At 36.0% G+C, this 27,679-nt stretch overlaps 1 protein-coding gene across 1 annotated transcript in view; it reads left to right on the forward strand.

Annotated features, from left to right (window-relative positions):
• The first annotated feature begins 21,431 nt into the window (after positions 1-21,431).
• The window catches only part of pcdh15a (protocadherin-related 15a), a 168,874-nt gene continuing 162,626 nt past the window's right edge, over positions 21,432-27,679 (forward strand). Inside the window, exon 1 of the mRNA XM_052572828.1 lies at positions 21,432-21,861. The gene's annotated coding sequence lies outside the window, so the exon portion shown is untranslated. The remainder of the gene's footprint in view (positions 21,862-27,679) is intronic.

Here is a 27,679-nt window from a genome sequence, read left to right on the forward strand (position 1 = left end):
CCAGATTTTCATATGCACACCCAGAGTCTCTTTTCTGGCTACGCTACTGATTTCAGTTAATACCAAATCTAGTTAGCTAAGACAAAAGTGCTGTGTAAACATGGCTGAAGATGCGAAAAGAGGAGGAACAGACTAACCAAATCCACTGGAGTGAGTCATTTACACTGGAACCATTATGATTGGTTCAAATCTGTGACTTTGATGAGTTCAAACAATTCACTAGAAAAAAAAAAAAACTGGTCAAAAGAATGTTTCATTTCGAATTTCGATATCGGTTGTAATTATTTTAAAAAGCATGAATGGTGTTGGCTGAAACTGAGCTTTACAAAACTCTGAATCAGTTAAACCATTGAAACCAATGATTAACTGTTTCAAATTGTTCCAATCAAATTGCATATTGAGAATCATTTGATCTAGATCTGGACTGTAAAGAACGTATCGCAAGTCATTTTATTTAAATTAGGTCTTCCGAGTGTGTTTGTGAACAATTTGTTTCAGTTTAGGACTTCGGTGCGTGTTCGCGAAGCATGTTTCCAATTGTAACTTCAGAACGGGTTCGCAAATCATTTAATGTGGGGAACTGAACACATATCGCAAATGATTTGATTTAGATTGGAACTTCGAAGTGGGTTTGTCAACCTTTAATGATTCACTTACCATCCTCTGAAGTAATGATCTGATAGTTTGCCAATCATTATTCTGATCAGGACAATGGAGGGCAGATCACAAATTAATTGATTTAGATCAGATCTTCCGAGCAGGTACATGAATCTTTTGATTTAGATCGGGACTTAGAAGTGGGTTCATGAATTATTTGATTTAGAAATAAATTTCTAAATAAATAGTACAGAACATCAAAACAGTAAGGCAGTATTGAAACACAACAAAGAAAGAAAGAATATGCTTACAAATGTTAGTTATGATTTTCAAGGGTATAGAATTTAGTAGGGACACTATGACCCTACCAATATCCAGTGACTACTAATTATAATTTGTCCTGTTGTTCATTCCATTAAAATCACTCATTCATATGTTCTATCCATCTATCATTCTGTCTATCGTTCTATATATTGTTTGTTCTATTGTTCATTTCATCCAACTGTCATTCTATTATTCTTTCTTTCCATCTATCTGTCTGTCATACTGATCTATTGATCTATCCATCAATCGTTCTATATTTTGTTTGTTCATTCTATCAATCTATCTTTCTGTCTTTCTATTGTTCTGTCCTGTTCTATCTAATATTATTTGTTCTTTTGTTCCTTCCATGCATCTGCCTACTCTATCTAACTGTCATTCTATTATTCTATCATTCTATCTATTGTTACAAAGTTATATATCAGTACAGTCACAGGAAATGTAAATGTGAGCAGTTGCACAATCAGAAACGATCAGTCGAGCTCTGATTGAGTTCAGATGTCTGGCAGGCTGGCGTGGACAGCACTGTGTGTTGGCAGACACTCACTCCACACACACACTGCTGGTTTGACCAAAACAACAGGACAAACAGAGGATTAAAAACTAGTGAAACAGCAGAACAGATTCAGATAGGGAACTCAGCATCTCCCCAGCTCATCAATCACCCCTTATGGGGTTTAAATAAGTGACCTGTGGGTTACCAGACTAGAGCTGCAACTGCTTCTACAGTACCTCCCATCACGTTGGTCACCACTGTATGAGCTCATTTAAATACTGCACTGCTCATTTAAATACTGTACTACTGTAGGTCAGTAGCACTTGTCTTACATATTGCTGTATATTGCCTCTCTTCTCCTTTGCTGCATCTTCTTGGCTTATTGCCTTGCTCTTATCTGCCTGTATCTCATGGATTTTAACTTGCAGTCTCAGATAAGAACAGAGAAGCGTTAATCCACAGAAAGATAGCAGAATGAGCGGGTGGAGAGGAAGATAACCTCAGGCCTTGAGCTCTAATTCTACAGTAATTGGAGGACTACTGCGCTCTTAGCTGTTCTAATGCTAGTCGAAGCAAAGTCCGTCTATGATCTCCACATGCACCTCTAATAACTAAGAGCTGGATTTTTCACATTATAGATGCTGCAATAGAATGATGAAAAGTTGCAATGATCTGTAGACTAATGAAAACATGCTTCCAGTGGGCTGGTATGTACCAAGATGCTGTCCATTTTGTGTACTTTAATTATTTTTATATATTTTTTATTATTATTACACATTGTGCTGAATGTAATACTATATAAGTTAAAGTTAAACAAAATAACTGTTTTTACATGAATTTCTTAACGTATAATGTTCCCTTTTTGCTTTTATGACATCCAGATTGTGAACAATTAACATTTGAATACCTTTAAAGTTCGAAATCAATTTCAGAACTTAGAGAAAACCGAATTGCAATTCAAATTTAAATCTAAGGAAGTAAATAAAAACCAACTAGAAAAGCAAGAAAGTCTTGTTTGAGTCAATTTTAAAGCCATAAAGTTTCAGGATGGATAGATGGATTAAAGTGTTCTGAAATACTAATATTTTCTGTTCATTTCCGAGTTTAAATGAGTTTATTCAGCATGGTCTCAGTCAGACCTGGCTTTCTTGGATAAAACAAGTTTATTTTTAGACAAATTGTGCTGAATAGGCCGTTCAGTGCATTAAAAATAGAAACAAGGAGTCCTTCAAATGAATGCATGTTGCGAAGTGACATGATTGGGAGCTTACAGCGTACTGTGCTTTAGTTTGGATGCGTGTCAAAGAAAAGTCCCAGTTACCTCCATTTCTGTCGGCCTCACCGTGAGGGTCCTAATGGAGTCTCAGGAGCTTTTGTGCCACTGGTTTCAAAAGTAATCACCTACAGCAGGCTGCGGACTGCCCCTTGTGTGAAGGGCTAAATGTAGGTGTGAGGTTAGGCCCATATGTTTGAGTGTGTGTAAACAGAAGAGTCCGATTCTAGAGCTACTGTACTGTATATATGTGTGATTGTCGGTGGAAGACAGTATTATCAGAGTGTTTGCTTTAGCTCATCGGCTTTAGCTTTACGTAAGTTTTGTGTGACAAGGGCACTTTGTTCCGTCTGTGCTCCAATCATCAGGTTCTCAGAAACTCCAGTCTGGAGGTCCATGTCCTTACTGACAAAATATTTTTTTTTATTGGTCTACACAGCAATGCAGAGCACAGTACAGTAGATCTGAGGACTAGCACATAGCATACAACTGTAGCAGCAGTTTGGCATATCTGTAACAGCATCTGCAGCATACTGCATTCCCAGTTTAATAATTGGAAAAGTGCGATACAGCACTATTTAAAGTCATTTTTAACTTATGCAGTTCTGCACAAGATGGAAATCTGACTTTACAGCAAAGCTGTTAATTCAGCATCCCATGGGTTGGCTAGAATCTAGAAATACAGTAATAATTTATATTTAATTATTTTATGTTATTTCCTTATTTCCTAACATAATCTGGTTATTTCATAAATTTAAATGAAATTTCTGCATGTTCACAGTTAAAACCCACATTCTTAGATAAGAGTTAAGAGAGATTTGATCAAAACAAGCTAAACTTATGGTACCATTGCTGTCAAAATGTATGGCTGATTTGATTTATGTTATCCACATGAAATATTGAAGAAGGTTTTTATGTTGTTGTTTTTTTTTTATAATGAAAAGTTAACAAACAGCATTATCCCATGCTTAGCTTGGAATGGATATATATATAAAAGCAGTTTAATCTGGCCACAAAAGATGGGTTTATTAATAAACAGTGGTTTACCTCAGATTATGCTCTAAACAACAGTAAGCCCTTTTACAGTAGCAGAGTCCAGACTTAAATACTATTTATTAATTATTTAGTCCAGACTTAAATACTATTTATTAATTATTTAATTACTATTAATTTTTAAATATAATAATCTACTCTAAATTTAAATGTATGCAAATATGCAAATTGCACATAATGCAGTTTTTTAATAAATTAAAATTCAACACAATGGCTTTCATAACCTGTTTCATAACAGTTTTATTTAAACATACATTAAATCACTAACAGGTAAAGTAAAATATAATGAGTATATAGTCTAATATTTCGTAAAATGCTCTACTCTAGACATTTCTATAGCTAACTAACAAGCTGTGGACACTGATGACGAGGTAAATTAAATGCTATGTGACATTTTGTTTACAAGCTTCTCTATTGACATCTTTCCACATTTGAAACACTGATAGAGCGATTACATGTGTCACAAGATGTTTATTCATGTTTATTTTGTGTTAAAACTAGCAAAGAGTAAGGGATGATCATGACCACTCACGCTCTGCAGAGTTCAAACTAAGACACCTATACAGCAATCTTTCCCACCACCTCACACAGCGGAAAAATGGCATTTAATGTTTGAATTTCCTGAAAAATGTTATGAACCAAACTGAAAGACTACGAATAACAAACAAATGAGCAAACAACAAAATTCAGTATAGGATGCAAATACAAAGTTCTGTCATGAATCTCTAGATGGTGCAGGCTGATAGGTTCTAACTCAGTCTAATATAATCATAAATCATGCTCATGTCATTATCCATATAATGCAGCTCATTGGTTTCTTTCACATAAGCAGCCAATGAGCTTTAAGTACTTGGTTTGTGCATGCTATACATAGAATTTGCAGCGTGCTTCAGAAACCCTCCACCTTCCCCTGCTCCACCTGTAAAGATCTGCTATGTGGTAATTTCATGTAAATAGGTTCATATATGTTACATGTGCATCAACAACATTTCCTGTATGCTTACAGCAGCATGCTTGTGGATCTATTGGCAGTAGCAAGTCTTGGTAGTTGTGTAACGGAGGCCAGCGAGTCTCGGAACAAGAACGAGGTTTGGTGGTGAGGAGAGAGGGGTTACATTGGTGCCGTGACCCGGATGGTAGTGAGTGAGTGTAACAGAGACCAGCGAGTCTCGGAACAAGTGCGATGTGTGGCGGTGAGGAGAGAGGGGTTACATTGGTGCCGTGACCCGGATGGTATTGAGTGAGTGTAACAGAAGCCAGCGAGTCTCGGAACAAGTGCGAGGTGTGGTGGTGAGGAGTGAGGGGTTACATTGGTGCCGTGACCCGGATGGTAGTGAGTGAGTGTAATGGAGACCAGCAAGTCTCTGAACAAGAACGAGGTGTGGCAGTGAGGACCCAGGAGAGATGGGTTACACTTGCTCTGCCTCAGCAGCAGTATAGTAGATCTATTCCACCAAGACCAAACACATTAACATTGTATGAACATTACAATGCTAAAATTCTTAGAGAGTTGCCATGACAGTTCAACAATTAATGACCAGCTGATTCCAGTGGTTAGTTTCAACAGAAGAATGCATAGCACATAACATTAAGTATTGAATGTAATGTTAGCAAATTTATAATCACATTTCTCAGGATTCTAACTGCTGTCTTAAGTTTAGAGCAATTCATTGTGGGATTACCTTATTAAAGAGTCATGATTTTGCTTTAGAATTTGGCCAAAATTAGTTATACAGTTAAGATCTTGTATAATGTTTTCTACTATCTTTTAGGAACAGCCTTTGCATGGAAAGCATTTTGTGCAATTTTAAAGGGGGGATGAAATGCTATTTCATGAATACTGAGTTTTTTACACTGTTAAAGAGTTGGATTCCCATGCTAAACATGGACAAAGTTTCAAAAATTAAGTTGTACGTTTGAAGGAGTATTTCTGTTCCAAAAATACTCCTTCCGGTTTGTCACAAGTTTCAGAAAGTTTTTTTTCGAGTATGGCTCTGTGTGACGTTAGATGGAGCGGAATTTCCTTATATGGGTCCTAAGGGCACGTCTGCCGGAAGAGCGCGCTCCCGTATAGCAGAGCACTGAGAGGCCGAGCACAGACAATCACTGATCAGAGCGAGAGCGTCGCGAAATGTCACAAAAGGAGTTTGTTTTTGGTTGCCAGGGCAAGACAACCCTGCACAGATTACCAAAGAAAACACAGCATTAAGGGACCAGTGGTTGATGCTTGTTTTACAAACAAGGCCCAGTTTGACGATGGATTTGCGTATCGTTTATTTCTTAAGGATGATGCAATCCCAACGAAAAAGGGTCACGATCGTGTGTTGGAACCGCAGGCGGTGAGTAAAGCTGCTTAAAATATCTCTGCCTCCTTGTTAGTGCGTCCGCCTCCCATGCCGGAAACCCGGGTTCGAGCCCCGCTCGGAGCAAGTCGTTGCTGCTGCTGCTCTCGTTCAGTTTCAGCCTCGGGATCTGATTCTGGATCATAAATAAATGGCAGAATCTGACTGTTAGCCATGGTTAGTTTTGGATGATGGTTTTTTCCTCAAGGTAATGTCACAGATTCCAAACGCTCTCAACGCAAAAGCCTACTGGCGCTCGTGATTCTTTAGCTCCGCCCACACGTCACGCCTCCAGTCGGTCGTGTTTTTCCAGGAAAAATTGGTACAGACTATCTTTCTCTTATGAATATAATAAAACTAAAGACTTTTTGGAGTTATGAAGGATGCAGTACTACTCTATAGGTACTCAAGATTAACAGGATATTGAGTGAAAACGAGCATTTCAGCCCCCCTTTAATAAACAATTAGCTATCCGGTTTTAAAAGACCAAGTAAATACTCTGTAAGATACTGTAGCAAACTCTCCTCCCGCAGCCACTACTGTCATTGTGGAAATGAACTCTTTTATGTTTACAAATAATGTGAGAATAGAATTTAAATACATTTTACCAGAGACATTTATTCAGCCAAGTCCAAATTGAATGTGCATACTCAATTGAATAGCAGTTTGATTGATCAAGATGCATGAAGTGACTGAGTCTAAATACCCACATAAGACTAGAAATAAACAGAGATAGAACAGAGATTGTTACTTTATTCTTTGGCTCTCTGCAGTGCAGTGGGTTTGTGATGAAGAGCTATGATCAGTCGAAGCTGATTGAGCTGTGCTGGGTATATGAAATAGTTTTCTCCTCACAGATCTACTTTTACCCATATCCTTTCAGCGCATCCCCCTTGTAATAAAAGGCCTTGGATTCATTTGGAACTGCTTTATCAGGTTTCTTCTATAAATGTGTCAAACGTGCTTGTTTTATTCAGTATAGCTGTAATGTATGTGTGTGTGTTGTAATATTTGGATATGTAGGTATGTGCCGAATCAGTGATTCAGATCTCAGTGCTTCAATTGATGGTTTTTACAATCTGAATTTATCCAGTCCTCAAGACGGTCTGCTTGAAAGAATATGCACAGATGATGTGAAGACACCTATGTGGCACTCATTAATGAGAAGAAAAAGCTTGTCATGTTTCATTTTAGAAACCCGCTTATCAACATACATCAAAAGAGTTTTGTTTTTGAATATTCCATTTGTCATTTTCAACCTTTCCTATTCCCGTCAGCGTGAGTCACTCTCACAGACATGCTGTTTTCCTGAACGTCAGTGTATTGTGCTCTTACACAAGCCAGCTCCTGCGCGTACACACAAACCGAGGTGCATTTTGAGTTGTTTTTCTCCATTTAGGATGTTAAACCAAACATCTTCTCAGTGGTGGCTGCACCGTTTGAACTCCATGCAAAATCTGAGCTTTGCAGTCATATTTGGGATCTCCTCTGTGTGCAATGGCTTAACGTGACAGCTTGACTTCACTGAGGCTCAGAAAAACCACAGCATGCATCCAGTATCTTGAGCATTAAAAATGCATTACGGCCTGCGATTTCATGTTTCGCTTGTAACAAAAGTACAGCCGTTTTTATCGCTAAATAAAAGCTGTAGACTAATGCATTGTTTCTTTGCTGTTCCAAAGGGTAGTTATGAATTTTGCAAAAGATGCTGTCAATGCTGTTTCACAATCTTATAAAAATGGTAGCCAAATTAACCATGGTTTTGTTACTTCAAATAATAATAATTAGGATAATAATTTTTGGTTTTGTTTATAAAAACAGACCTAAGCCAACAATAGCCTTTAAAATGCATTATATAAAAACATTGAGGCAATAATGATTGGTTTAATAGCACTGTTAAAATACATAATGTAGGCTAATACAAAATAAACAATTTATGTAAATTAAGTTATTACAAATGCCTGCAAAGGGAGCCAAAGTCCTGGTAATTGCTACTCCTACACTTACAGGACAATCAAATCCTTGTTTAGGCTATTGGCCAAACATTTAATTCAAATATTCATTCAATCTTTAATTTTTGGCCTGCTTTTTGCTATAGATGGCACAGTCTCTCTCTCTCTCTCTCTCTCCCTCTCTCTCCCTCTCTCTCTCTCTCTCTCTCTCTCTCTCTCTCTCTCTCTCTCTCTCTCTCTCTCTCTCTCTCTATATATATATATATATAAAAAAAAAAAAAAAAAAAACATGTGGACATCACAACCCTTACTAAAACTAAACCATCGTAGCAAAATGTGTGTTTTTTGTGTGTGATCAGATAACTGTATCAATAAAGTCAATATAATATATAATTCCAATAGCTGCTCGCATAAAATTTAAGGCATTGATGTTTGCCTACAAAACTACCACTGGCTCTGCTCCATTTACCTAAATGTATTACTTCAGACTTATGTGCCCTCTAGAAGCTTGCGTTCTGCAAGTGAACGTCGCTTGATTGTGCCATCCCAAAGAAGCACACTTTTACGGACTTTTAAATTAAATGTTCCCTTCTGGTGGAATGACCTTCCCAACTCATTCCGAGCAGCGGAGTCCTTAGCCATCTTCAAGAATCGGCTTAAAACACATCTCTTCCATCTTTATTTGACCCTCTAACTTTATCACTCAATATTCTAATTCTATTCTTAAAAAATCTAAATACCTTTCTGATCTTTTTGTATTCTATTTTTCTTTTCATTTATTATGCAAATATATATATATATATATATATATATATATATATATATATATATATATATATATATATATATATATTTGTTGTTTTTGATTGCTTCCACTGTCTTCATCTGTAAGTCGCTTTGGATAAAAGCATCTGCTAAATGAATTAATGTAAATTTAAATGTAAAGTCATAGCCATAGGTAACTGTCTGGCTAAAATTGTAATTTGTAAATATTACAATAAATTAATTAATTAATTTACTTTTTTTACTTTTTAAGTTCTATTTTGAGCACCATGCTAGTTTTTTTTTTTTTTACCTGCATAATATTTGAGGAAGGGGTAACAGCAATACAATCCTGCTTAGGACACCCATTTGGCACCCGTTAGCAATTGGCCTAACTCACACACACTTCAGTGATATCACTGATGTGCTATCATAGTTTCCCTTACACACAGTAAAAAACAAAACAAACAAACAAACAAACAAAAAATTAAAACAAACCCATGTTTATGAATAAATACATAAATTAATTTGAACTGTAATAAAATACAATAAACTTATTTCAGATAGTTGTCAAGGAACCATTTAACATCTTTTAGTTTAACTTGAAGTACTATTATAACTAAAACTTAAATAAAAATATATTAGAGTATGTTTTGTCCTGTTTTATTAAAGCTAGATCTATTGTGGATTACTTCAAAATAAACAAAACAAATAAATGAATGTGTGTAGTTTGTGAGCAAGTTTGTGCTTAGTTGTATTTTTATTTCACTAGCTGCAGTTCTTTTTGATGTCTAATTAATTTTGAGGTTCATTTGACCTGAGAATCTGCACACACATCAGAAACACAAACGACAGGCTTGAGCGATAAAGGCTAAATTGTTTGCACCAGGACAAGACTACAGTTTTATGTGTCGACCTGCTCTCCCCTGGCCAAATGAATGGATTAAACTTTATCGGGCCCCGTCATTACCCCATTTGTCCCTAAAGATAACTTTTCTTGGCTCCCACATACAGCGTTTGTTTTGGTGATGCTGCTTGGCTGTTCGTGGAAGCTAAACTTGAGAACATAATTCTTTTGTTTTAAGCAGCTGAATACCTCATGCAAATGATTGTGTATTTCAGCATTTTAGAAATCCATGATGGGTCGACAGCGTGTGAAATTAGCATTTCACGGAACATGGATGGCTCCCGTGTGCTTACGTGTACACAATGGCACCGTATTCATTTTAATTGTGATATTACATGCAGCTCTATTCTCCGTCAGGTTTATGCACTCTCTTTAGTCATCCGTGGCATCTCAGAGAGCGGATTCCTGGCTCGTGTATCTGGAACAGGAGTGTGGTCCTCTCTCAGAGTTGATTAAAATGGTAGAATGGTTCTCCTGAGAGAAGCGGAGACAGGTGCCTTTATTCCGCACCATCCTGACCCTTCATCTTAACTCTGCTCCTGTATTTGTGCATATTCACGCTGCTTTATTGCTTCATTCAGAGAGCTGTAAAGTTCAGTGCTGTGGGGTTCCCATACAGCTGTGCATTAAATGACCCACAAGGCTTTGCTCTTGTTACTCTCTGAAATATCCAATTCATTACAGCACAAAACTTTATCCTGCGCCTGGGAAGAATAAATTGTTCTTGAGAAACACTGAAATTCACATACAATTTTCACTAAATTCCAACACTTTTCCAAATCCTAGTAAGTAACATATCTAGACAAGTGTTTTCAAAAGAGGGCAGTCTGAGCAAAAAAAAAAAAAATATATATTATTTTATCATGTATAAAGCAACACATTTTTAATATATTAGAACTTAATAGTATTTATTATTAGTAGTTTTACTCTGGTTTCTAAAAACTAATACACTAAAATGATTTTTCTATAGTTTCTATAGTACTACATAAAGAAATCATGTTCAGTTTAATGTGTTACTGTTTCTTTTTAATATTTATATAATATATAACAGTTGTTTCTACAACATTTTTAAGTTTAGATTATACACTTATTGGCAGCGCTAGCTTTAACAATAAACATTTATTTGTTTATTTTCATTATTTTTTTAATAATCTACAAGCTCATCTACCAACGTAATAAAAAAAAGCATACACTCTCAACATACAAAGTAAATATTTTCCATATTTGAATCGGTACTGGGACATTTTGAAAACAGTATCTCTTCAATATTTCATTAATTCCTATATTTAAGGATATTTAAGAGGTTTCCAAAAAAACAATCATATTTGTCTTGGCATCAAAACACCTGACCTTAACAGCATTATAAGAAGTATACTGTACAGTATGTGCACTAATGTGAAAGCTGTTCCCAAAGGTAGGCAACATTATTATACCCTGTTTTTGGACAAAATATAAGGCTGCATCTGATGTAGCGCTCAAGTTGATATCAATCCTGGTATATGCACTGTGGTAAGAAAAATATATTTCTTTGTATTTTTGTGCTTAGATTATTGCATCGTTGAGCAACAAGCTATCATCAATCTGTATTGAAGTCATCCATGTTAAGTGCTAGATGTGTTGCTACGGTTGCTACCCATGAAGAACATATCTGATCACTCACATATCAGATTCTATTTTGGTAGATCCAGCCTATAGGCAGTAGATGGCAAGGCAAGTTAGTAAGTGTAGAAATAGTGAAGATTTATACTACCTTTGGGTGATAAAAAAAAATATACAATGTTACTGTTTTCACTATTTAAGGAGTTTGGATTCCTTGAGTTTCAAAGAAATTTAGGTAACACTTTACTTAAAGGTGCTGTAGGGAACTTTTGTAAAAAAAAATATTTTGTACATATTCATCAAACCTGTCATTATGTCCTGACAGTAGAATATGAGACAGATAATCTGTGAAAAAATCAAGCTCCTCTAGCTCCTCCCAGTGGTCCTATTGCCATTTGCAGAAATTCATCCGCTCCCGGTAAAAAATAACCAATCAGAGCTGCAGTCCGTAACTTTGTTTGTGTTCAAAACGTAGAAAAAATTTATATAATAAGCGAGTACACCATGAATCCATTTTCCAAACTGTGTTTTTTGCTTGTCCTGAATCACTAGGGTACACCTATAATAAGTGTTTATATTCGGACTATTTTAGATTGCTTCGGGGGTACCGCGGCGGAGTAACCCAGTACCTTTGTGATTCTTCATAGACATAAACAGAGAGAAGTAGTTCCGGCTACGATGTTCTTCCGCAAGACGCAAGCAGTTCTGTTTATTAATCGCTAGAGCGTCAAAAGTTCCCTACCGCAGCTTTAAAGCCTTTATGTATAATGCATTATAAATGGTTTGATTGTTCATTTTAAGTAAAGGATCCTACTATTTCGTCCACAACAATATTTAATGAGGTTATAACTCCTTGTGGTTAGTCTGCACGAGATCAACAAGCTTGTTTGCTTTGCGGCCGCTTTAAATACAAAATAAGCATTCGATCTACGTTAGAGCGTCTGAGCACTCACAAATCTTTCTGCAGCATCGTGAGCAGAGCGGCAAGAACGATTTTTGACGCTCTTGACACCGGCGGTGTGAAAGCACAGTTAGGCTTGGGCTGTGGCTGTATTATTGTTGTGAAAGTAGGGTCGGAGCATAGAGACTATGCCGTTTCTTGTTTGTTACTCTAGAGTAGACCAATTCACTTTATTGAGGCATACTGCCCCCATCTGGTATGGAATGTGGAGTATGACTTGATTTTTTTTTGCCAAACATTACAGATGGCCCCTTTAATGAATTGTTGTATAAGATGAATATCACATTTGCACTCATGTGATTTTGCACTTAGCCTACAGCTCGTGTGATATTTCTTATATCTATGTGATGTGAATATGAGACACAATCGCAAATGGGCATTTTGCCCCATATCTTGAATTTTACGGACATTTCTAGGCTCCTTCATGCAGTAAGTTGTTGCCCTGCCTCATATTAGTCATCAGTAGTAGACTGTACGAAATGTAAGATGATCCACATGGGTCTGGGGCGGGGCAAATGCGTCAAATGCTCTAATAATTTTAACGTGTTATTTTTCTCCATAATTAATTCATCAAATAACATGTTAAATTACCAGCCCTAGTTATAATGCATTATAATTATTTATATTGTTCAATTAAAAGTGAATTTAAATTTCATAATGTAACAATGAATTAAGTGTTATAATGTAGTATTTACAATTATTCACAAGATTGTAAAATGCATTATAAGGTGCAATACAAGGCATACATATTTGAAGAAGTTTTTTATTGTCAAGCTGATTTGAAACTCTATCCCCCGGTTTCACAGACATGGCTTAAGCCAAGTCCCAGACTAAAATGTAAGTCTAAGTTGTTTCAAATGAAAGAAACTTGCACTGACTGATTTTTAAATATATCAGAGCCTTTGTTTTGTCTCAAGATGAAAACCAGTAATGTTTTTTTTCTAAGCATGTTTATAATTACATATTATTATTTTAATTATATATGTAATTACATATTATAACATAATTGACTTAAGGACTTATTGAACTATGGCCTAATCATGTCTTAGTCTAAACCCTGTATGTGAAATGGCCTGTGTTGTATATAAAAACGCTCTGTATAAATAAAGGCGATGATACTCAATACAAATCACTCTATCATGTTCTTTTTGGCTTCTATTCCAGGAAGAATTCATCAAACCACCCATTGCATGTTTTAACATCTCGATTTCATGTTGGAGACAAGGTCCAGTGAGTGTTTCAGATCATTCTCGATACATCACATTTTTGTGCATCAAGTAGTTGGTGCTGCATCTAGTTTTATTGAATATATTGAATGCCTTTTCTCCTCTGCAAACACACCCTCCCATCTTGTGTAAATGTAATCAATCAAAGCTCTAAAACGACTAGGAGTTTCACTTGTGTCTTCACCCATCCCTAAGACAATTTCTTTTCATTTCAGAAAGAAACACCTTGCTGAGTGGCTGAGATGTGAACACTTCCCCATATGACCCCAGGCTAATTTCATAGGCTGGCAAGTCGCGACAAAATATGTGTGCTCATTTCCGTGCCTCCACAGATGTGTCGTTTACGAACAGTAATATGATGCTCAATGACAGCTATGGTGGTACACAGCATCTGCGCTGCTCACAAGATCCACGGGGCTTGAAGGAGATGTCTGTCACACTCACTATTAATGAGACTTTGTTTGTAAATGCTTCGTTCCTGCTAATTATTAGTACACACTCAGTGCTGCTTCTCTCTGGAGCGCTACTGAACTAGATAATGACTTTGTTTTGCTTTATGGATTCCCAAAGCTACTTGTTGGATTAATAAGAATTCTAATTCCACAGCAACCTCTGAGAGATCTAGCAGAGGTCATGGGCAACATGAGGAAGATTCTGGAAATGAAAATCATATTCCATAGCTGATTGCAGAATTTGAATTAGCTTGTTTAACAAAAGCATCTGAATGCACTCATTAGAGAATTTGTACAGTGAGCACAAGATCTGCAGTGGAGCTGTGCTGATACAACAGTTCGGAGTGACGCACAGATTTACTTTTCACATGGATTAATTTATACTCTGTGTATTGCTATGCACATGGCAGTACAGCAAGTTTATTGATGACAGTAAGAAATGCCCACTGTCATGTTTATCATTGTTCTTTTCCAGCCGAGCTCTGTCAGTAGCTCTGTTCCAAAATGTAGTGAGCTGCTGCTCTACATTCTGTCTACATAGGCGACTTCATTCACAGACTGTGATTCAGAGTAACAAAACAACCAGAAGTCATTTATTTTCATTTATTGCTGACGATTTGAAGTAACATGAACAGCAGCGACTGTTGGCAGAATTCAACTTTATGCAAATGTGCAGTATGTGGTGACTACTAAGAGGATTGCAGTAATGATTACATGATTTAGATTATGTGGGTGAAATAGTCTTTACATTTATTGTAAATGGAACTATTTTTATTTGTACTTTTATTAAATATATTTTAAATATATTTATGATCTGCATTCACCACATTCGCCATGTTGCCAGATTAATGCTGTCCAAGCAGGCAAAAAGCGTCTTTCTCCATTGATGCCATTCAAAAGTAGACATGTGCTTTGACTTAATTATATCATTGCGAGCACCATATATATATATACTTTTTAATTATCATCAAAAGCTTTGGGGAAGTAAAATATATATATCCCTAAAGCTTTTCATGTTCTTTACTCCAAATTCTGACCCTACCACCTGAATGTCGCAGCAGAAATAGAGACTCATTAGTCCAGGCAACGTTTTTCCAATCTTCTATTGTTCAATTTTGGTGAGCCTGTGTGAATTGTAGCCTCTGTTTCCTGTTCTTAGCTGACAGGAGCGGCACCCGGTGTGGTCTTCTGCTGCTGAAGCTCATCTGTTTCAGTGTTCGACGTGTTGTGCATTCAGACATGGTATTCTGCATACCTTGGTTGTACATGAGTGGTTATTTGAGTTGCTGTTGCCTTTCTTTCATTTTTTACCGGTCTGCCCATTCTCCTCTGACCTCTGACATCAAGAAGGCATTTTCTTCCACACAAATTCCACTCACTGGATATTTTCTCTTTTTCTGACCATTCTATGTAAACCCTAGAGATGTGCATGAAAATCCCAGTAGATCAGCGGTTTTTGAAATACTCAGACAAACCCGTTTGGCACCAACAACCATTCCACATTCAAAGTAACTTAAATCCCCTTTCTTCTCCATTCTGATGCTCGGTTTGAACTTCAGCAACCCTAACCCTAATCCTTTACCACATCTACAATAGATGCATAAATGCACTGAGTTGCTGCCATGTGACTGGCTGATTAGCAATTTGTGTTACCCAGCAATTGAACAGGTGTACCTAATAAAGTGGCCAGTGAGTGTATATACTGTACACATACAGGTCTATCTAAAAAAATAGAATATTGTGAAAAAGTGAATTTTTTGTAACATTTCAAACAGCTAAACTTTCATATATTCTAGATTAATTACATTACATGTAAAGTAAAACATTTTGAAAAGTTTTTTTGTTGTTGTGATAATTAGAGTTTACAGCTCATGAAAGTCAATCTCCAATATTTACATTGGAGTTTCATTAAATGATCATCCCTACAGTATATATTTCTGGGTATTTCTTGTTCTTTGAAACCACAATAATGGGGAAGACTGCTGACTTGGCAATGGTCCACAAATTCACAGAAGGTTATAATTAAAAGGGGTGGCTGTTCACAGAGTGCTGTATCAAAGCATATTACATGCAAAGTTGACTGGAAGGAAGAAATTGGGTAGCAAAAGGTGCACAAGCAACATGAATGACTGAAAGCTTTAGAATACTGTCAAGCCAAGCTTAATCAAAGCTCCACAAGGAGTGGACTGAAGCTGGAGTCAGTGCATCAAGAGTCACCATGCTCAGACATCTTCAGGAAAAAGGCTACCAAGCCACTTCTTATATGGAAACAACATCAGAAGCATCTTACCTGGGCTACGAAGAAAAAGAACTGGACTGTTGCTCAGTGGTCCAAAGTCCTCTTTTCAGATAAAAGTAAATTTTGAATTTCATTAGGAAATCAAGGTCTGAAGTCTGGAGAACGACAGCAGAGGCACAGAATTCAAGCTGCTTAAAGTCAAGTCGAAAGTCAATGCAGCCTCCTACCAGGAGATTTTGGAGCACTTTACGCTTCCATATGCAGACAAGCTTTATGGAGATGCTGATTTCCTTTTCCAGCAGGACTTTAGCACCTGCCCACAGTGCCAAAACCAATTCCAAGTGGTTTGCTGACCATGATATTACTGTGCTTGATTGGCCAGCCAACATGCCTGACCTGAACCCCATATGCAATCTATAGGATATTTAAATGAGAGAAAGATGACAAACAGTCGATCCATAAAATGAAAAGAATCAAAATATCAAAAGCTGAAAATGAAGCTTTGCCATTACAGGAATAAATGTAATTTTAATATAGAAAACAGTTGTCTTATATTATAATAACATTTTATAATATTATTGTTTTACTACATTTTGTGTCAAATAAATTCAGCATTTGTGAGCTCAAGAAACTTTTTATTTATTTTATTTTATTTTATTTTATTTTATTTATTGGTGTATTTAGCCTTTGTTTGGATAGGACAGTTAAATGACAGGAAGCAAATTGGGAGAGAGAGAGGGGGACAGGAACGGGAAAGGTCCCGGCTCAATGCTGCAATGCAGCTATATGTCAGTACACTGCCACAAGGCTATCACCACTGACAGAAACCTTTTTTTTATATTAAACAATCTAACAATCCCTAAACTTTTGTCCAGACAATATGATTGATTTCAAATATCATGTGTCCAAAGTGTCTTGTTGATAGCCTGCCATTGAGATGAATGGGAACTCTAAGGGGTCATTCATACAGAAAACAGTTTTCCATTCCACTGTGCTACTTTGCCATTGTTTTTCTACATAAACACATGCTAGATAGACATCTTTGACCATTGTGCTCATATCTGCAACATCTTGACGCTTGACATGGCATTCTAAAAACAAGGTGCTAAAGTTAAAGGAATTCAAAAATGCTGCTTGTGTTTCACATTTTTAAAAGCAAAACATGCGTTCTTTGTGAATGGCCCTGAACAGATTCTGTAGCTTTCTTCAGGAGTTATAGACCGCCTTGAAGAAGGCAGGCATCTCACTAGGTTTTTGGATCAATGCTAGTGTGTTTATAGCTGAATCATATTGCACAATGTGACTGACCATGATGAACTGCTAGGCTTGATACCTTACTTGTATTCACACTATAACACACAGAATGTGATTCTATTGAGTTAGTCATTCATGCCCAGAAGACTTCTGTGCTCTCTTCTGACCTCTTACCTGATGCCTAACGGCTTAAGAAAGAAGAATTATGCAGCTTTCTCTCTCTATTCTAACCCAGTTGTAAATCTAAATTTGCCCCCTAGGGGGATGTAGCAGCGTGATTAAACTTGGCTCAGCTAAAGCAAAGCACAGAGGAAGAACTCTCCCAAACACTATCATTAGTAATGTTGATGTGTGTTAACAGGAGACAGAGAAGAAAAATATTAAAGCTTATAATAATAATCTCTTATGGCTCCATGATGTAAAAATACTGGTCACATAACATAAAGTGTGTATTATTTATTTCAAATTTAATCTAGACTCCAAAAAAGTCTTATTTATGACCTAAGGGAAAAAAGAAACATTTTTATTAGTTGATTTAAGCGTTCAGAGTTGCATCCATATGTTGCAAAGCAATGTTGCTGCAGGGCTTTTTGAGTTATATATAAAGAGGATGTAGAAAATAAAATCTGCTAAACTATACATACCTTGCTTATTTCTATGAATTATGATTTCATATGTTTACTTAATCAAAAATGCATTTTATAATACAATTTAAAATAACAGCTTTCTATTTGAATATATTTTGAAATGTATTGTTTTGATGGCAAAGCTCATATCTCAGCATCATAACTACAGGTTTGAGTGTCACATCATTCTAATATGCTAATTTATGATCAAGAAACATTTCTTATTATAAATGTTCTTCTTATAAATATTTGTGTAATGTTTTTACTGCCGTCTTTGATCAATTTATTGCGTCCTTTCTGAATAAAAGTAATAATGTAAGAATATATATTTAATTTTAAATAAAAGTGAATTTAATAATTGAATATATTACTTGCTATTTCTTTATTTTTGGTTATTTTTCTTTGCACTTATTACTAGTAATTTCTTTGTGGAAGTAGGTTCTACACCATTTTTAAGTATATATATATCATAAAATATATATGAATGTTCATTTGTTTGCAATTTGTAGTGGTTCCAACCAACAATTTTTTTTTACACCCACAACCGTGAATCTGTGGAATACTCTTGTGTATGCCATAAATTTCAGATGATCTTTATGTGACTGTACCTGTAAATATGTGGTTTGGACTTGTATTGATATGAAGTGTCCTGGATGTCTCTGCTGGTAGTATCAGGGTTTTTAAAATGTGTAGATGTACTGCATGCGAGCACAGATTTTGTTCTGCTTCTATATTGAGAACATTAGATCCTGAGCTTGCTGAGGCATGAGTGAGCAGCTGCTGTGTTTCCTGCGTGTGCGGGGGGGTTATTTTTGAGAGCAGGGCATCACTTTGCTTCAGCTTACATTTCCCAAATAATTTGACAGAGGGAAGTGCGACGTTTGAGCTGAACGGCTCTTTTACTCAGAACAAGATTTTTATTTTTACGTTGTCTAGGCTGACTTCAAGCCATATGTAGTTTAGTGCTGCTTGTTTTGATCTATTCCTTGCATCTGTTTCCAGGCTACCTGCTCATTTAGAAAGGGGTCTGACTGTGTAGGTGCTGACGTGGGGTTTCATTAAATCTGCAGCGCAGAGCCCGATTGCTGACTGATAGCGAGGACTGCATTAGTTTGGTTACAGTGAGTATACAAAGACACTTTGTTTCTGAGTGAGTCTCTGTCTCAGACCCGAGAACCGTTCCAACATCCACATCTAACTCATCTAATTGGTCTGCCATGACTACAAATGACCATGTTGACCTTGAAGTGGTTTCTGTCTCATACACACACACACACACACACACACACTGCTATCACTTCCCTCTCTCACACACATACTTTCTATTTTCAGGCCTCTGCTCAGTTCATTTTGTGATTGCCACATGGATCTCCTGGGGCTGCCTGCTGATCTACTGTGCACAAGGTGTGGATGTGCACTGTGAATCGTAGATGGTGGTAGAGCCTCATGGTAGCATAAGCCACAAACAGTTACAGTATGATAGCTATATGGTTTAAAAAATAGATGAAAATCATCTCGATGACCCAGAGTAATGCTCACTGAAAAAACTATTTCTGATTCTAAAGGAATATTGTGGGTTCATTTCTGTTGATTACAACAGGAAATTATCATTTTCAATTATCATTTTCTAGAAAAATATAAAAAAGCTATTAGCTTACAGTTAAAAAAAATAATGCTGCAAATTTTCGAATGATTTATAAGATTAAATGTAAAGCTTATAATCTTTAAGATACTTGTACATTTGAAATGCATATTGATGTATATTACATTTATAAATGTATATATTTGAATAGCATATAAATGTATAAAAATTTGATTCTGGATCATTTACTTTAGAAAATAATAAGCGTGACTGAAGCTATTTACTTACAATGGAAATGAATAGGGCAATTATTGTAATAGTTCTATAATCTAAATCCATTTTAAATACACAATGAACAAGGTTTATATAATCAATCACCAGTTAGTATAAAATAATCAAATAAAATTTGTTAATCATAAACTATGCTATGATTTTTGAGTGCAGAAATTTTACCTGTTTCTTACCCGATACATTTACAGTATAAGACTGACTTACAGTGTGCACATCTGATTAGTTTGTTTGTTAAAACTGTGTAATCTAAATGTATGCAAATTTTATATGCAATTCAATTGCATAAATATTAAATGTAGGGCTAAATAGTTTTTTTAATGTATTTTTTAAGCTATAAATTTATTTAAATCATAATTTTACAGTTGTTTAAGGGTTTATACCATTGCACTGTCACGATGAAGTTTGCATATGAATATGACGCTATAAACAAAATGTTAGTAAGAATTTATATTTTACCTTAAATTCATAGCATGCATATTGTTCATATCTTTAGGCTATACTATTGTAACTTTGAGCATTTTAAAGTTTATAGACTTTTTTTTTTTTCTTATATGCAATCTTTTTTGTTGTCGTTGTTGTTGTTTTGTGGTTTTACAATATTAGGCCACAAATGCTGTCCTTGTGGCATGTGGATCCTCTGTAAGTACATTTCTGCAGTGGTAGGCTGCTTTCAGGTGGTGTGTTGTTACAGGGGCATTTGTATATGAGCACTGGTCTGCAGCGTTTAAGATGTTAACTGGTTATGTTACTAGAAAAGAGCACAGCTAGCCAGTTTTTGTCACTCCCTGTCACCACCGACATTAATTAATAAGAGATGGAAGAAAATACTTTTTCAGTCTGTTCACTTGCAGTGTCACAACCTGAGGCTGTATCATGTTTATGAGAAACATTAAATTTAAAACTCAGCGCATTCACAGCAATGCATTATGTGCTTATTTTGTATGTGTGAAACTGCCTATTTTATTTTTATTTTTTGGCTAAATGGGTATGAATCTGAACCTGAATCTTTTCAACAAAAAAAAAAAAATAAATAAATATTAGGGAAGTATAATTTATTATTTAGGATCGGAAGTGTATTTTAATGGAAATTTAGATTTTTATTTATTTATTTTGCATGACAATTATGACACACCTTTATCCAAAATTGTGTTTATTTTATTAATGTATTAATTAAAAACATTGATTGCCACTAAACTATAATGATTTATTGTAGAAAATATATTTTGCAAGCAAGCAAACAAACAATCATATAAATAAATACCATGAAGAATAATTACTTTGAAATGTAACTATTTTAATCTGACCTGGACATTTTCTTGATATTATTCACCATTATATGAACCTGCCAGACACACATCAAGATTTATCTGCTCTCACCTTTACTGACCAGGCAGGCAAATGAGATTATTGCCTCATGAGCGAGAGAGGAGAGAGAGAGAGAAGGAGAGAGGGAGAGTGTAAGAGAGAGAAACAGAGAAGTCAGAAGGAAGGAGGCAGAGAAGGTTGAATGAGGTTTGTGTGAGGTGGGCTGCACTTTCATTGGAGCTGTCATAGTACTTTTTACCGTCACTTGAGGACTAACGAATACCGTCCTGAATCTGACCTGCTGTTGGACTTCAAGAGCTGAAGGAGAATCAGTAAGAATTAAAACCACCGGGGCTCGCGCTGTCCGTCCTCGTCAGAGAAAAAGACACACAGAGACTTATGCGGGATTCGCTGCGTGGGTCTGTCCGGTGAGAGACTGCTTGGATTTTAAACCGACATGGTGGGTTAACGTTTGAGTGATACGGAGACCGTCCGGTAAATTTCTGGCAGGAGCAATGAATGATTTCGCGCGCGGTGCGCGTGAGTGAAAACGCTCGCGTAACTGTTGCTGTGAACGGCTGTCTGCATGAACATGAGGAGAGGAAATAACTGAAACAAACTGCGTGAGTAAGCGGTATTATATTAATTTGAAGAATTAATAATGCTGTTATGGTCGAAGAACGTCGGCTATTTGAGTGTCATTAGTTGATCTTTGTTTCTCTTGAGCATCAAAGTCCTTATGAAACGGATTAGATTGTGAGATCTGTCTGTTACATGAAGTAATAACAGGATTAAAATAAATAAATAAAAAAGATTAACTATTTTATTCATGTATTACCCATCTCCTCTAGATCCGCTTCTGCTTGAATCCATCTGGGAGGGGGAAAACGCATGATCGATTAATTTCTCTGTGAATTGTTTTATTCATTCAAGTCATGGTCTGGTAAAATGAAATCAAATAATACTCGACGTGATATTAATTTAGAGCATATTTGAGAGGTTTACTGGGCTCTCTGATGGATTAAACTTTCCCGTTTCATTCACCCCCATCAACCACATCATTTAACCCATTTGTTTCCCTTTTCTGATTGCAAAGACAGCGCAGAACCTGCATCTGTAGTGGTTCATCTGCCAGCAGCGTGTGGAAATGTTTTTTTTTTGATCTAAGGGTACTATACTTGTGTATTTATTAATGTATGTATTATATTCAACTATATTTCATATTAGTTTGCATACATATCCTTTGTTACCACTGCACCTTAATCTGTAAATTTTTATGCATTTAGGTTTATTTTTAGATCTATTATAGAAGGCAATTTCCTGTTAACTGCATGATCAGCCAATCATAGTGACACAAGGCATTGCCTTCTCCCACCTCATACTTCACTTGTATTTCACCATTAACATCATACAGTTATTTGTAAGTTTTTAGCTGCTACTGGACTTTTCCATTTTCTTGACTTTATTATTACATTCATGTTTTCCAGAATTAATCTGTTAAAAGGTTTGAATAATGAGTCAGTGATGTGCTGTTGGTGTAATGAATAGATCAGTGAGACAGGCGCTCAGTTGGCATCTGTGTTCAGCTGACACCATTGATATGGAGAGAAAGAGTGCATCTCTCTCTCTCTCTCTCTCTCTCTCTGTTAGGAGGAAGACTGGGGTGATCTCGTGAGTTACTTTGCATGTTTCAGTCTAAAGTTTTGGTTTACAGAAGCTTCATTAGTTAGAAATTATACAGTCACCCTGTGCTTTATTAGGAGATCAAGATAATTAAGGAGCTTAGAGATCAGTCAAAACTTTAACACAGTGTGATTATGTTTGTATCTTGTAATGACGAAATACTGTGACATTGTGATTCCTTTCAGGCTTGTTATAGGAAAAGTATCTCTCATTCACATCTGCAGTTCTTGTCAGTTGATGAGGCAATTAATGCAGGATTGAACTTTTTATCAGTAATTTGTTTGTATGATGTTGTGTGTGTTGATTATATTTGAATCATGTCATCCAAATGCTTGAATAAGTCTTATAGCTGGAGACCATACAATACGGTTCATTTTTAAAAATGTTTTATGTATCTTATGCTCATCAAGCCTGTATTTATTTGATCCAAAAAAAGTAAAATAAATAAAATAAAATAATAATATTAATATTTTGAAATATTTTCACAATTTAAAATAACTGTTTTCTATTCTAAAAGATTTTAAAATGTTATTATAGGTCATTTAATCTTGCAGTGACAAAGCTTAATTTTCAGTAGACATTATCCCAGTCTACAGAGTCGCATAATCCTCCAGAAATCATTTAAATATGCTAATAAGTTATTTTGTGAATCGAAAGCATTTATTTTAAATATATATTTTTTGTAACTGTAAAAAATTGTATTGCCAGTTTGATCATTTAAATGCATCCTTGCTAAAAAAAAAAAAAAAAAAAAAAAAAAGCTCTAAATTTACTGACCTTAAACTTTTGAACGATACTAAATATTCAGTAATAATAAATAATTTAAAAAAAGTTTTTTTTTTTTTTTTTTTTTTTTAGAATACCATTATTATTTATTCAACAAAACTAAAGTATGTGGTTCTCGGTTAATTTCCAACTCATTTTCTGACCAAAAATTTAGTCGCCTTATTATTCAGTTCACTTATCAATAACATATTGAAGAATAAACTCTTTTTGCAGATTCATTAGAAAGGTTACACACTGTATTTAAAAATTGTAATTATTCACTATTTACGCAATGTTTTTCTCAAGGTGTTGCTTTAACTCAGTCATTCATTGCTGGGATTAGAAACCAATGAGGTTATGCTTCTCAGTGTAATGCTTTGCCCAGCATGAGATACAAGAACGTGGTAAAGTTTGAAGGAATCTCTGTTTTCATCTTAACCAGTTTTCTAAAAATTTTCTGAAAGTCTGTGGTTTGTGAAACTGTCTCAGGAGGTGGTCTGTTGCTCAGCACACTGGAAGTATTATGAGCATCAAACTGCTGTAAGCACTTCTGGCCAGTGAAGCTCAGCAAATGAGAGCTGTACAGTGACATGGTTTAAAAGGACCTAAGGCAATTACACGGAGGTTAGTCTTAGACGTGCACCTGACCTTCATTCGCCTGTGTCTAAGTTGACCTTTGACCTTTTAATGCCTATAATACAGCTTCAGGCATCTTAGAAGTGACCAGACATCTTATGATTACTAAGTGGGGTGAAGAGGATGATGAAGGTCACGTTGTGTTTGAAATAGCAAAGACTTCGAGGTTGTTTGGACGTTTTGAGCATCAGCCTGCGTGGTATCTGGGTTTAGGCATGACTGTATTCATATGCACCGTGGACACCTTAGAGAACACATTTCAGCATTAGCTGTGGGTAGTGATGCCTGAAATGATTTCCATTCACACAGCCACGCAGATAGAGATGGAAGGAGAGAAAAGCTGTGAGGCAGAGAGAGAGAGAGAGTGAGAGAGAGAGAGAGAGAGAGAGAGAGAGAGAGACAGAACAGCTGGAGAGAGACCAAGATGGACAGACGCACTGAAGTAAAGTAGCATCTTGGGACAGAGGGAAAGATTTTAAGGAATACTTGAGCCAAAAAATTAAGCTTCTGTCTTCATTTACACAGGCTTATGTTTTTACAGACCCCTATGACTTTATTTCTTCCAGGGAACACAAAGGAGGATTGTGCTGGTGGCTCTTTTTGCATTCAGTTAGTGCCCATGGGGACTGAGGCTTTCAAGCTTCAAAAAGGATGCAAATGCACCATATGAGTATCATAAAAGTGGTCCATAATAAATAAATTGGTGATATAATGAACGCACACAACTATTATTTTTAACCATCTTTTCCAAGAAGCAGCATTGTGATTCTACAGAGCCCAGAACATGACGTAAGGAAGAAAAGATTGCATGTGGCCATTATTTATTTATGTTTTATAAGAGGGGTCATGAAATGAGTTTTCAGATCACTATATTACATTTCTGGAGGTTGGCTTAATTTATTTATTTTTTTGCATCAAACAATTCAAATATTTGTACAGTTAATACTATTATATAATTAATATGAAGTTTTACTTGTCGTGTCTTTTTAATTATTTGAATGCATTTTATTTTCAAAGTAAATCCTACACATATATTCTTCACTTTAGTGCCATGCTCTACCATTTGAGCTACGAGAAGGCAGGTGGGGTAATATGGACCACTTTCATGATGCTTTTATGGTCCCTTTATATCCTTTTTGAAGCTTGAAAGCCTCAGTTGCCTTTCCTTTGTGTTCCTTTGAAGACAAGACTGTCATATGGGTTTGCAACCGCACAAGGGTGACTAAATAATGACAGAATAGTCAATTCTATTAAAAGAAGCTGAACAGGAATGTAGAGGGTACTGTAGGTGTTAAACATTCAGCGTTGTTGTACAGTGAGTTGGCTGCAGTGCCAACTGTATGACTATAACTCCAATGATATTCTCCCCTCTTCCGTGTACATGGTCTCTGATGTGTGAAGGCCAGGCTGGATTTCTCCTGCATGCATCTTTACCTCAGTCAGCCTCTCTCAGCTGTCTGATTCATCTCTAATCAGCGTCTGCCCACTGGGAGTCCCCCGGGATGACAGCAGCAGGGGAGACCGCGAAAGCCAGAGGTTTAGAGCTCAGACAGAAAGGGAGCAGCCGGAGAGGTCGAGAATCCAGACTTCGGGGCATAAAAGAGTGCTAATGTATCTGGTTGAGATGCTATGGTTTGGAGAGGCAGACAGGGGTTCAAAGAGCTATTTAGAAGAGAACAAGATGAGAGTATATTGATGTAGGCACTAGTACTGCTGCAGAGAATGGTTTAGAGCAGACGTGAGGTCTGAGGAGGTGAGAGGGAGATTCAGACTGCTGATGTTTGAGCAGATGGGATCATCTCAGGTACAGATGCTGTTTGGAGAGCTTCAGTAGAGCAGTATGCAGGATATCAGATGCTCTTTGAATGCTTCTCTGTACAGCAAACATATTAAACTGCAGAAATGAGCTCAGATATTGTTTCTAGATTGTAATTACTAGCGTAATGAAAGTGTGTAACCTTTTTTTAAACCAAAAGTCACTGACACTTCCGCTTGTCATTATAAATTATATTACTAGCATTTTTGAGTGAAATTTGCATTGAACAATTTGTGACCCTCTCTGTGAAATCCAGGCTATCGTCTCAGACTTAAATCTAATTATGTGATAAAAAGCATCAAAGTGGGATTTCAGCCATTAATTTCACTGATTTAAATCTTTGACATGGTTTTTCTCAGTCAAAATGAGAGATATCAATGTTACATTTTCACAGAATGTTCTTATATGAAGGGTGATTTTATTTAGACAACAGTAAATCACTTTAGCCGAGTTTTCACAGCCAGGATCACATTTATACGAATTTGAGATTCACTTTGTATTTGGTTAAATGCCTCTTTTCATTTAATGACAGTACATTTTTTCTTCATTTGCTTAATTCTTCTTTGTTTTAAAATCCCAAAACTTCCTGCTTATTAATCGGGTCCAAATGTATTGGACTTTTGGACCCCACTTTTTATAATTAGTCCTACATCAGTATTCATATTAAGTATACACACATTATTTCCATTTTTTAAATGTGTTTTGAATAGAAAAAAAATACAACAAATATGCAGATTGTTTCCAATTTGTAAATTATATTTGAATAGAAAATAAAATGTGCATTAGGACTTATTTATGAAACACAAGCATTACAAATTAATTAAATTGTATGTAAAAAAGCTGGGCCATTGAATAGAATGTGACAAATTGACATACATATTTGCATGTCCATTTTTTAAACAATCTTCAGAGATGTAAAAATAGTTATGGGTTGTTTGAAATATAAATTACAGAATATGAAGAACATGTAAATGCATATTTATTTAGATAACTATAATTTACGTATGAAAATGGAGAATAATGAGATCCGCATTTTGTATACAGATATAGTTGATCAATTAACATACTTTTCAGCATTCAATGGACAGCCATGTCTTGTTGGAGAGACCAGCATGTATTTTATTTTGGATGCTGGTGTGCTGGTTAAAAAAAGGTCTTTGTTTTCTAGCCCTCATGTCATTCCAAACCTGTATGATTTCTTCTTTTTTGAAAAATGTCTCCCATTTTTTTAAGTGTAGTTTGTACAGTACAGATTTGAAATGACATAAGGATATGTAAATGATGATAGAATTTTTAATTTTGGGTGATCTATCTCTTTAAGTAGCTTTACCAACAAGACAGAGCCATACATAGATTCACTAGCACTCACCAACATAACCAGGTGAAAATACAAGCTGCTCTTTTCAGTGCATACATTTCTGTGCATTTATTTCCCCCTTCTACATGGCAAACTGAATGATTTATAGAGGTTCGCCAAAGCCAAATGCACTGGACAGAGGTGCATTTTCAAGTGAACCCTTATGACTGAACTTTCCCCTCAA

Source organism: Carassius gibelio, chromosome B13 (assembly GCF_023724105.1).
Source record: "Carassius gibelio isolate Cgi1373 ecotype wild population from Czech Republic chromosome B13, carGib1.2-hapl.c, whole genome shotgun sequence".
Classification (NCBI taxonomy): Eukaryota; Metazoa; Chordata; class Actinopteri; order Cypriniformes; family Cyprinidae; genus Carassius; species Carassius gibelio.